The following is a 12,876-nucleotide window of genomic DNA, read 5'->3' as shown; positions in this document are numbered from 1 at the left end:
AAAAAAAAAAAAGGGCCAGGAACCCTTTAATCCCTTCTGCTTCTCCGGGAGTTCAGTGTAGGCCTCACGACCCTATTCCATGTCCCCGTCCCCTGTGGAAGCCGCTCTGCAGCGTCCGGGCCCGGGCCCGGGCCGTCTAAGGACATCTGTCAAGTCACTGTTCCCCACGGGAGGGCTCGGAGCTTGCCTGCCAGGCTGTGCAACTATGCACAAGTGAGCGCACTTCTCTGAGCATCACTTCCTTGGACGGCAAAAGCTGACACCTATGCTCTCTCCGTACAGTGATTGTGAGAAGTGAGCTCACATGAGGCGGCGTCTCGCACAGCCCTGGACGCACAGGGGCTCTTCGAAGCCGCGCCTGGATTGCCCGACGAGCTGCTGCACGGCGCCGAGCCGCAGCGGTGACCGTGTCCACGCCGAGGGATTCACAGTCATCCCAGCCCGGGTTGGGGGGGGTGGGGCTACTGATCACAAGGAGCAAGCTCGCTCTCCGTATCCCAGGAGAACCGACTTTCCTCTTCGCTTCACTCCCTGTTCCTTTTTGTCCTCCTTTGTCTCGGCCTGAGTGTATCATGGGAAACATTCTTCCCCTTGCTTATGCCTCATTTCATGATAGGCTGTCACGAGCGTAGGAATACAAACCAAAGGAAGTTCAGGAAAATATGGGAAGTGGAAAACTAGAGCTCAATCGAATTCAGAACTTGGGTTTAAGGGAAGCTTTTGTGTCGTTTCTCCGTGGAAATTCCGTATTACACGGTGCATCGAGGTGTCGTGCTCTAAGATCAGGAGTGATTAGATGATTTATTCTCTGCCTCTGTCACCATCTGCTTCTTGATACATTTTTTTTGAAGATCTTATTTATTTATTCATGAGAGACCCAGAGAGAAAGAGAGAGAGGCAGAGACACAGGCAGAGGGAGAAGCAGGCTCCATGCGGGGAGCTCGATGCGGGACTCGATCCCGGGACTCCAGGGTCATGCCCTGGGCCACCGGCAGCCGCTCAACCACTGGGCCAGGTGCCCCTTGTTACATTTTTTCATAAGCTTTTCTTAAATACCTATTTATAATTGAGAAGTTTTGTGGCCCCTGGTATACCTTTTATTGGCTGTTGAATTCACTTGAAACCTCTAGGAATGAGCCTGAAAATAATGCTTCTTTATTTTTATCTTCAAGATACCCAACCCAGCTGGAAGGGGAGAAAAAGAATGTCTGTGGGATCCTGTTAGACTTCTATCCTTCCCCTACAGTTTCATCAGGATCAAACGGATTCTACAGAGCCGCGAGCCGAGCGCAAATCAGATGCACACGCGAAGCTGTGATAAAATAGAGCTTTGCAGGAAGAGAAGAAAGACCTAGTGGCCGCCCGCCCGGAGCCAAGGAGCGTCCCCGCCGCCGTGCAAGGGGGACGAACAGGCCGCCGAAGCTCTGAGCACACAGCGTCAGGGGCTGCCTGTGGCCCCAGTGCCCAGCGGCTCGGTCGTTGGGTCTTGGCGTCCATGGGAAAGGCCAGGGGCCATCAGAAAATCTGTTGACAGCGACGTATGATATAAAGCACTTCAGCAACTGATGAGATGCAGAGACATCCTTACCTGGGGAAGGATGAGGTAAGGGCCAGGGCCTGGCTCACTCGTCTAGTCCTGGCAAGAGCTCTGTGCTGGACACGCTAACCCGAGTCCCATCCTATAGGGCAGAAAACTGCCCAGAAAAGTCTGCCAAACTGCCCAGGGTTTATATTTGGCAAATACCGGAACCACTTTTAAACCCAGGCCCATTGGCACCAAGGACCATGCCCAGCCACTCTGCGGAAAAGTTCATGCTGAGAGACTCCTAACTCTGGGAAACGAAGTGGGGGGGGGGGTGACCGGGTGACGGGCACTGAGGGGGGCACTTGACGGGATGAGCACTGGGGGTTATTCTATGTGTTGGCAAATTGAACACCAATAAAAAATAAATTTATAAAAAAAATAAAAAGTTCATGCTACTTTTTAGTTTTCCAATCACTTCTGGACAATTCCATCCAGCCAGGGCGCAATATCATAGGAAGCCAGTGCAGCCCTTAGGAACAGGTTATATCCGCTGTAGGTTTATTCAATCACGCGTTTTAAGACATTTATTTCAGGAGCTTATTCTATCATATTGTTAAGGTACGAATCTAGTTCCGTGTTCCTCAGCTGGTAGGTAGGCCTTGTGAGTCCGCAAAGGTCTATGGATTACTTATAGGGTGAGTGCAGTCACGATCCTATTCCCTCTTCCTTGCCTCGTCCTTCTCTCCTTCCTTCCTTCCTTCCTTCCTTCCTCCCTCCCTCCCTCCCTCCCTCCCTCCCTCCCTCCCTCCCTTCCTTCCTCCTTTCCTTCCTTCCTTCCTTCCTTTTTTAATTTAACAGACACTTACTGCACACTTTCTCAGCTTTGGCAATAGGACAATGGAAAGCTTCCTGCATGTAAAAAGACTTCATTGTGGGATCCCTGGGTGACGCCAGCAGTTTAGCGCCTGCCTTTGGCCCAGGGCGCGATCCTGGAGACCCGGGATCGAATCCCACGTCGGGCTCCCTGCATGGAGCCTGCTTCTCCCTCTGCCTATGTCTCTGCCTCTCTCTCTCTCTCTCTCTCTCTGTGACTATCATAAATAAATAAAAATTAAAAAAAAGACTTCATTGTAAAAAATTAAACCATGGATTAATAGAAGTATTTCAGACAATGATCATTGGTATGGAGACCACACAGCAGTACACCGTGATGGTGACCGTGTAGTGGGCTCCTCTAGACTGGGAGGGCAGGAAGGGCCCATGGCACTTGGCTGATGACCCTACGTGATAATAAGGAGGAGTCAATCGCCCAAAGAACTGAGGTCGGGTCTCCTGGGCAGAAGCAAGTGCAAGGACAGAGGATGGAAAGAGCTTGATGTATTGAAAGAACCAAAAGGCCGGTACGATTGGTCGATGATAAGCGTAAAAGAGAGCAGCAGGCGCTCAGGTCAGAGATGGCGGCATTGCCGGGTCCTTAGAACCCGGCGGGTCCTTGTAAGGAGCTTGGACATTGTTCCCAATACCGGGTAAGTTCAGGTAAATAGGGTGGCAACGTGACCTGACTTGATGTTCAAGGGTAAGTGCTATGAGTAGAAAGAACTTAGAGGGATAAGAGTAGAAGCAGGGGGACACCTTAGGAGACTCTGGAACAAGGACGGTGGTGGCCAGGTACGAGCGCACTCAGTCTGGGACGTCATGTCGAAGAGGGGAAGGACGCAGGCTGGTAGGTGCGTAACTAGCAAAGTCCCCTGTGGATGAGTAAGAGGTGGTGAGAGGAAGAACAGAATCACCGCTGAGAAGCCAGAAGGCAAAGGAGCCGGCTCGTTGCGAGTCATTGTGGAGATCAGGGCTTATTCTGACCAGGAGGAAATTTCCTGGTGGAAAGGATACCCCAATCCACCTAGAACCTTCTTCCGCCCTCCGTCCAGGGCCCCAGGGGCATTCTCCCCTCAACCTGTCTCCCAGGCAGCGTGGACGTCAGGGGACTTTGTGAGGTCCGCGTCCGAGACTCGGCACTGGGCACGCTCTTAGTGCACGGGGTTCGTGTTTCCTTGAGAGGCCGGGAAGGTTCCACGCTTAAGAATGAAGCATCATCCGGGCAACCGAGTAGCTTCAGTGCGAACGAGGAAGAAGCTCTCAGGCCGTGGGAGGACTCGGAGGAAGCTTAGGTGCACACTGCTAAGGCCTGAAGAGGCCGCATGCTGTAGCTTCCAACTACCTGACGTTCCGGAAAAGGTGAAACTAAGGAGACAAGAAACAGGTCAGTGTCGTCAGGGCTGGAAGGACAGAGAGATGACCAGGCAGAGCAGAGGAGCTCCGGGGCCGCCGCGGTCCTCTGGACGCAGGTACCGTGCGGGTCACACCTGGGCCTGCAGACGTAGGTGCCCAGACTCCCAGCAGGCACACCTGCGGGGACGGGTCCTAGGGCGAACTATGGACCTTGGGTGACGACGACGTGTCCACGCAGACTTATTCGTGGTAAAAAAAAGAACCATTCTAGGGAGTGACTTTGATGTGGGAGGCTAGGCAACGCGTGTGGCGGGGGCCTATGGGAAGTCTCTGTACCTTCCTCTCCATTTTGTTGTAAGCATAAAGCCACTTGGAAAAAATGAAGTATTAAAAAATGAATTATTAGGGCTCCTGGGTGACTCGGCAGTTGAGTGTCTGCCTTGGGCCCAGGGCGTGACCCTGGGGTCCTGGGATCGGGTCCTGCATCAGGCTCCCTGCAGGGAGCCTGCTTCTCCCTCTGCCTGTGTCTCTCATGAATAAATAAATTAAAAAGTCTAAAAAAAAAAAATAAAGAAAGGAACTTTAAAGAAAAAAATTGAACTATAACATTTTTTTTGAGCATGTCAGAGAAGTTCAACTTTCTGAAGCATCATTAATCGTCAGGGAAATGTCGATCAAAGTCACACTGAGACACCATGACCCCACCATCATCCCTAAAGCTAAAAGGGTGAAAGCTCCACGATATCATGAAGGGAGGATGTGGGGCAACTGTATACACTCTCCTATAATAGTGGGAATGTAAATTGGTTGAATTACTTTAGGAGATTGTATCCACACTGTGACTCAGCAGTTCCATTTAGGGCTTCACGGCCCCCGAAACGAGTGCTTATGGAACATCTTCGGGAGAATATTCATAGGTGCTTAGTCCACAAGAGCCCCAAACTTAAAATGACTCAGACATGCATCAAAGGAGAGTGAATAGTGACATGACTATGCAGCGGGATCACACACAGCCTGGAGCAAAAAAAAAAACCCCACTGCTGTACGACAGGAACGCATCTCGCAGATACAGCGCTGAGCAGCAGAGGCCGGAAACACACAAAAATGTCCTGCGGGTCCTTTCGTGCCAACGGGAGGCGTAGGAGGGAACCGGCTCGGTTCTACCATTTCTTGACACTACTTTTAAGCGATAAAAGTCGTGATCACTTCGTACGTTGGGCTTGATGGTAACAAGAACACTGACGTGTACTCGTGCTCCCAAAGGACCAACGGGAGGATGTCTGTGTCGTGTGAGGTGAGAGGCCACGTGCGAGTGACCCCGGGCACACGGCTTCTGGAACATTCCCACCATGTGCCCGCAGCGTCCCCGGTACGACGTCTAGGACTGGGAAAGGCACCGAAGCAAAAGGGGGACGTTCTTCCCCTCGGCCAGTGTGACGGTCCCCACGGACGCCCGAACGTCTGACCAGACCCTTCATTTTCGCGGGGAGCTCCCACCCGGCGGTGTAGCCGGGCATCGGCCTCGGGGCGCACCTACTCTGCTTCCCCTCGGGCTCGTCGTGCTCCCAGACTCCACTGTGGTGCCCGCAGGAGCACGGCCCAGTTCCTCCGATGCTCCTCTCCGGAGTTGTTAATTAAATGCAAAAACGTTAGCAGAATCAAACATTTGCTACTAGGGTGAGAAGTCTCTTCGACCTGAATTCTTCGTCTTTGGGGGGCTTGGTAACTCCGCCCTCCAGATTCACCCGCAAACGTGTTCCTGTGGGAGCAGAGCCACGGAGAGAAGAGAAGCGGCGGTTATTGATGTTCCTTTGGGGCTACCAACTGGCGTCTGCAGACGCCCAGGGCTCGGCCAGGCTCCACGTGCATTTTAGCGCCTTCGGGCCCCGCCGTGCCAGGCCTGCGTGGCTTCACGGTAACCCAGGCCTATCCATTATTCATCACAAGGTTGGTGGATCGGCCGATAACTCCCCGAGCCCCCCAGATGCTGCCTCCTCCTGCTTCTGGGAGCCCCCAAGCTTGGGGGGAGCCCCCCACTGTGGTTAGACCGCCTGCCATGCCTCCCTGTTCATGCCTCCGCCGACTCCTGCCCGTCCATCTAGTTCTGTACGTTGGGCGTTCCTTCCCTTGAGAAGTCTTTCTAGACCCTTCCTTAGGCTGGGCTGGATGTGCCCGTCGCATCCCGTAGCGCCCGCAGCTGGTGTCGACGACGCTCGTGTTTTAGAGGATCGGAGAGGGTTCAGGTTGCACAAAGCAACCGTTTGGCATCATGTACTCATTTCCCGCGGCCGGCGTGTTTCGTTTGGTCTGTTTTGTCTCGACGACCTCAGCTTCATGTGGCCGGGGTGCGGCGCACAGGGGGACGCGGCCTCACAGCTCCCGGGGCGGGGGGCAGACCCATGGGGCTCAGGGGAGCCGCTGCTCCTTGGCTCCCCCTGCTCCGGTGCGGTGCGCAGGCCTCGGGCTGCCTCCCTGGCCGCCCGCCTCCCCCTCCCGGGGCCCCTCCTGGGGTCTGGCAGGGACACCTGCGGCACATCGGGCCCCCTGGGAAGCCCGGGGTGATCCCTTCATCCTGAGACCCTTGATTCGGTGACATCTGCAAGGCCCTTGCTGCCAAGTCAGGTGATGTTTACCGAGTGGGGACCGGGACACAGAAGACCCAGGTCCGTAGGGGCGGGGGTTGGCCTGCGGCGGCCAGGACCTGGGGCCCACACTCTGTAAGGGTTAAGCACGGAGGACGGCAGTGAAAACGCCTGACTGATGGGGAACGGGGGCATGTCCCCCCCATTCTCTCCATCCAGTGTCTTACCTTCGTGCTAAGAGACTTAGGACCAGGGACTCCACTGGAGAGTCTCTTCCGCTGCCCCGACCTCCTCCGCTCCCCAAGGCTCAGCCCAGTGTGACCTCCTCTGCAGAGCCCGCTGCTGCCACCAAGGGCCCCGCGCCTGGGAGCACCTGGTATTGGTCAAGGACGGACTCCTGGCCCGGACCTCGCCTCCCTAGTGGGGTCCTCACGGTCTCCCTGCCTTCGACTTGCCATCACGCTTACACCTGCGCCCCCATAAATACGCTTTCCTCCCGCAGTGTCGCCTCTGCTACTTGCAGACCCCGCCTGCCGCCTGTTTGCTAACACGCGCTACTGCAAGCCGCCGCCGTGTGACTGCCGAGTGACTGCAGGGCGACCGCGGCCCGCTCGCTCGGGCATTTGCTCCGGGCCAGGAACCGAGCCACGCAATGGGATTTTCTCTTTTAATCCGCAAAGCGATTCTGCGATGCGATGCGATGCGTGCACTTTGCTTTTTCTCACTTTTCTGATGACTGTAATTGGCTCAGAATTTGAGCCAAAGCCCCACAACCTCGATAGTCTCGAAAACTTACATATTATCATATAGATTTGCTACGATGTCACCTAATTAGGGGTTGGCTTTGTCTTCTCGAGCGTTTAGGTAGATGTGAAGCTTCCCGAGGCCACACTTCTGCTTTCTGTAATCATCTCTTCCGAGGCCGAGTTCCTGGGATACGAGTTTTGGCCTGTTTCTGAGGGCAGTTAAGGCGCTGGGTGGTTCCAAGGAGCAGGCAGTTCGGTGCACTTAGCAAGCAGGTAATATCCCTCAAGTCCTTTGTCGCGGATGGAAAATGGTTGAGAGGCTCAGCTCGGGACGAGGAACAGTGCTCCCTCATGTCCCCCTCCTCCCCCTCGTAAGTCTGTCCTCCTCACAGGTGGCGAGTCCAGGAAATCAGCGTAAATTATTTTCCTTCTTGATATGGTAAAGGTCACTAAGTTAGGCAGCACTAATAGCATCAGTAGGAGGCTGAGAACTGAAAGAGGCGCAGACTCTGAGGCCGGGACTAAGGTCTCCAAGCCCGAGGCGCAGCGCGAGGACGGCCTGGTCACGCGGGGATTTCAGGGCTGCTCGACTTGCTGTTCTTCAACAAAACATCGTCCGTCCACGGACAGCGACCCCGTGAGATGTCCTTGCCGTTAACGTCCCTCGTCAAAAGGAAGAGAAGATACGATTTTAGACGTTTTCTTCCTCAAACCACGTTCAGTTTTCTAGCTTGCATCAGCTCAGCTGGAAAACAGCAGAATTACGAATTTTAACACCACACAACACGGTAAAGCATCATTTAGTTTTCCCCAACTTTGATTCGGGTTTAATCTGTTACTATTAGGCCAACTACTTAGGGAGCAACTTCTCTCCTGTTTCCTCTACAATAACATGACTTTTTTTTTTTTTTTTTAGAAATTAATTCAAAATTTCCCTCTATGTCAATGAAACGATAATCACGTCCAAATATGACAATTAAGAAAGTGTCCAAGTTTCTGCTGAAATTGCCAAACCAATGGGGAAAATAAGAAAGTGACTCTCATGAATAAATAAAATCTTTAAAAAAAAAAAAAGAAAGAAAGAAAGTGAAACCTTGGGCTCTGGGAACGTTTGCGTCATCAAGTGGATTTTAGGAATAAAAGAGATCTCTCTCTCTCTTTCTCTCTCTTTCTCTTTCTCTCTTTTTTTTATGGCCTTCACTCAGCTCTACGTGGTGATGAGAATGATAGTCAACCATTGTTTACAGGATGCAAGAGGTGAAAACCTGCTCTTAGAAATTTTCATCTTTACCATATCTGATCTTCACAACAGCTTTACGAAGAGGCCACTATTTTTAGGTCCAATGAACTGGTAAGAAAATTGAAAATCAGAGACATTATGTGATTTCCCCCGAGTCACAGAGCTCATAGCGGGTGGCGTATTTGACTCCACGCGGGACACACACCCTGTGCTGCCCAGCGGCCCGCCCTCTCCAGCAGCGCTTGCTGACCCGTTTTCCTCTGTGGGTAAACATCTTACAAAACTGACAAACGGCGATGCTGAGCTCTCTCCGGGCCCCGGGAGGAGCAGGGCACGGCGCCCGCTTGGCTTCTGCGGCCAGCATCTTGGGGTTTGGGGTCGTCCTTTGCTGGTCTCTGCAAAGGAATTAATGACGTAGAGCCATCTGGTCTCCTCCACGTCAAAGACAACAGAGGCCCTGGTGTGTTCGTCTTTTCTGATTTTCTGTTTGAGTTTAAATTAATTAAGAACTTGCCCCACTGGGAAAGGAACAGCTCTTTAACGTGGATCAGCGACTTTTGTATTTCTGTGTCACCACTGAAATTTTGGGATGGAAACTGTTTTCTTTGTCTCTTTGGACGTTTATACCCATCATTCAGAAAGACTTCTGCCTCTCACCATATAACGTAGTAGTTCCTTCTTTCAGATGGAATCGCCAAATCTGATGATAAGATCCTTTAAAGAGTCCTATTCTGATGGGCTGAGGGGTAACTTACTGCATGTATGAACTGAATATTCCTAAAACTCCCAGGAATTCAGGGAATTGAATCACTAGGACTCTCAATGTGCTGGATTTAAAACATACCCTCAGAGAAATCAAATCAACTGTGTCTTATTATTTCACGTTGACATAATTCAGGCAAATCTTTGGCAAATAACAATTGCATGATGTTTTTACTTTAATAAAAATAGCCAGGGTTTCCTCTGAGTTATCAGTGTTAAGGATAATAAACAGCAGGTACCTTTCCCATTTTGCAGATAAGAACATGACATTCAGAAAACATAAGCTGAATCGAGTTCATACGTCTGGTAATTAATAAATGGACATTTACTGATTTTAGAGGCTGTGCTTTTAACCTGTAACCTATATGTCACTCTAAACAAGTCAGATCATTCTTTGCATGCATCACATTCAATTTAGGGATAAAATATTCACTAACTACCCCGAGTGAGTGAGACCATATGGTATTTTTCTTAAAGCTCAAAACCAGAGTCAAAGTTCACCCCTTGATGGATGTCCACTGCCTTAAAAACAGGAGGATTAATTATGCTTTTAAATATATCATCAGGGCGGGGACTCTGCTAAAGTGAGTTGGAGGCATGTGACCAGGCCACTAACTACGGGTGCACTGGTGGTGGCAGGAGCCACGTGGCCTGGGGCGCGCCTGAGGACTCTGGAGGGTCCTGGATGGAAGAGACTATTTCGGACGATCACGTATCAAGCCCACTTCTCTGCACGGTGATTTTAAAATTTGGCTATTATCTAATACTGATACAATTGCTTGCAAAGTCTGGAATGTCACCCCTCCTAAGAATCCCCGATTCCCTGGTGTTTTCCAGGAAATTCCCCCCCCCCCCCCCCCCGGGAAATCTCTTGATGCAAACTCTGCAGCTCCCTCACCAAATATCTCTGCAACATGTTCCCAGCCCATAATGAACTCTGCAGGTCTAGCGTCGTCTCTTTTCTGTGTGAACCTGAGCAAATAAAACACTAAGCAATCATGATATTATTTTGAAGAGCGGCCCTTACGTTCTTAGGAATGCAGTATTCTAAAACAATTGCTAAAACGGTTCTAAAAAAATAGTGTCCGCCTCTCGGAAACGACGGTCTCGGTGCTTTCAACTAACGTAGAAGAATATGCAGGTGTAAAGTCATTCTAAGATGAAAGCAACGGTTCGATGTTGTCTTAAAAGTAACTTTAATTTGGATCCAGTCAATTTGATGGCACTCTTACTCAAATTATCCGTCTTTAAGTACAGATGATTTAGTACACCTCGTAAAATTTCAAAAAACCCATAATATCTTAAAGAAATCTGCTGTAGTTTAGAACAACGCATGAACAATTCCCATCTGCAAATGGTTATTTATTACTTAGTTATTTTTAGATTTTTTTTTTTTTTTTTGGATGCATCGCTCACGGTAGCCTCTGGGTGCGTTTGCAGAGTTTAATAATGAGCTTTCCCATTATAGCTTACACACCACATGGAAGGCAACATAAACACAGGATGCACTCACGCGTCAGCACGTGCTCATATGCCAACGAGCAGGTGAGTGAGGATACCTTTCATCAGACTTTATCAGCCACTGAGATTACTTAATAATTCCTTAAAAGTAAATAATGATAATAATAATAATAATAATTCCTTAAAAGCAAATAATAATAATTCCTTAAAAGCAAATAATAATAATAATTCCTTAAAAGCAAATAATAATAATTCCTTAAAAGCAAATAATAATAATTCCTTAAAAGCAAATAATAATAATAATAATAATAATAATAATACTGATAATTCCTTAAGAGCCAAGAATCTTAAACACTTGACACTAATCAAGGAGCTACTATTTGTTCAGGGATTATGGTTTGCTTCCGTGTGCCCCGTGCCTATAAGCTTTTCACGAGGTTGAGGAAGGTTCATGCTCTGAAAATGAAATTACTAGCTCTGAAATACAAGAAAAAGAAAAAACCCTATAAAATCCTGCAAAATGTCAGTACAATACTATCTACCAGAGCTGCAACTCCAGTGTAGAATAATTGACATAACCCGTAATGTGGGAGGTAGAAGCGTTTTCAATATGCTAGAGAGGCTGCCAGGAAGGTCCTCCCGAAGTAAGACGACCACACACTTCCCCTGATTTTAAAAGTGATCTGGAATGTTGCTGTTAGAACGAGCGTGCTGGACTTGTGTTGGCCGCTGCTCAGAACACCTCATCCCACCCACGTGCTCAGGTGAATGACTCACCTTTGGGACGTCGGTGGCTTGACCAGTGCAGGGCGTCCTTTGTGACGTGAGCGGCCTGCTTCACAACGAGGAGCTCGGTCACATTCCTCTGCTTAGAAATTTTAGAAGGCAGCGTGTGAAGGGCCTTTAAGCTCTCCACCTGCCGCTACTCTCTACCTGGGGGCTCCCCACCTGCTGCTACTCCCCACTGGCCGCTACTCCTGACCTGGGGGCTCCCCACCTGCTGCTACTCCGCACTGGCTGCTACTCTCACCCTGGGGGCTCCCCACCTGCTGCTACTCCCCACCTCAGGGGCTCTCCACCTGCCACTACTCTCCACCTCAGGGGCTCTCCACCTGCCACTACTCCCCACCTCACAGGCTCCCCACCTGCCGCTACTCCCCACCTGCCGCTACTCCCCACCTCAGGGGCTCTCCACCTGCCACTACTCTCCACTTCAGGGGCTCTCCACCTTCCACTACTCCCCACCTCACAGGCTCCCCACCTGCTGCTACTCCCCAGCTCAGGGGCTCCCCACCTGCCGCTACTCCCCAACTGCTGCTACTCCCCATCTCTGGGGCTCCCCACCTGCCTCTATTCCCCACCTGCTGCAACTCCCGACCTGGGGGCTCCCCACCTGCCACTACTCCCCACCTCAGGGGCTCCCCATCTGCCTCTATTCCCCACCTGCTGCTACTCCCCACCTCAGTGGCTCTCCACCTGCTGCTTCTCCCCACCTCACAGGCTCCCCACCTGCCGCTACTCCCCACCTCAGGGCCTCCCCACCTGCCACTACTCCCCACCGGCCGCTACTCCCGACCTGGGGGCTTTGCACCGGCCGCTACTCCCCCCCTCTGCGCTCATCCCCGGCTGACGGCCTCTCCCCCTCCTGGACCTGCACCTGGCCAGCTGGCTCGGGTCCGTCTCCACTTCCTAGCGCTCAAGGGAAGGCGGGACACAGAGGAGATGCCCCGTAAGATCCTGCCGCAGGAAGGGACAAGAGCCACGGTCAGGGTCAGCGACATTCTGGCTGCGGAAGCTCCCCGACCCGCCACCTGCCAGGAAGGAGATGCTGGAAGTGCCAGCTAGCGCAGAGGACTGCAGCCTGGCCCGGCCTTGCCGTCGTGCCAGCCCTGGCGGTGGGTCACTAACCTCCTGCCGCGGGGAGCGAAGCCACGGGGCCCCCTGGGCCTGGCACAGCCACCAGCCGAGGGCCTTAGACCACACGGGCCGTGGGCCCCGGCGCTGGCCTGCACAGCCCCACCCGAGGCTTCCTTCGGCTTCCGTGCAGGGGCCGCCTTGCTCTGCGTGCAGCCCACAAGCTCTCTCGGGGCCTCTTTCTCCTTCGTTTTGCTTGAATTTAGATTCGGTTTTGCCAACATATAGTCTAGCAGCCGCGCTCATCCCATCACATGCCCCCTCAGTGCCGTCACCCCCCGGGTCCCCTCCCCTCCTGACCCCCAGTCCCTCATCTCCCACCCTCCTGTCTACGTTATTACCTCCCGAAGGCTTCTCCTCCGGACACGTCACCTTAGAGTTCGCGCCTCCCCAGGTGACCCTGCGGGGACACAAGCA

The 12,876-nt window shown here is 51.9% G+C and overlaps 1 long non-coding RNA gene across 1 annotated transcript; it reads right to left on the bottom strand.

Annotated features, from left to right (window-relative positions):
* Positions 1-11,317: 11,317 nt before the first annotated feature.
* On the bottom strand, positions 11,318-12,876 carry LOC119864903. Its single transcript, XR_005375394.1, has 3 exons — positions 12,801-12,876; positions 12,203-12,282; positions 11,318-11,413 (listed from the first exon to the last, which is right to left on the bottom strand). It is a non-coding gene; the product is annotated as an uncharacterized LOC119864903 (long non-coding RNA).

Source organism: Canis lupus, chromosome 21 (genome assembly GCF_011100685.1).
Source record: "Canis lupus familiaris isolate Mischka breed German Shepherd chromosome 21, alternate assembly UU_Cfam_GSD_1.0, whole genome shotgun sequence".
Classification (NCBI taxonomy): domain Eukaryota; kingdom Metazoa; phylum Chordata; class Mammalia; order Carnivora; family Canidae; genus Canis; species Canis lupus.
Note: the sequence above shows the minus strand (reverse complement) of the source record. Positions and strands in the feature narration are given on the sequence as shown.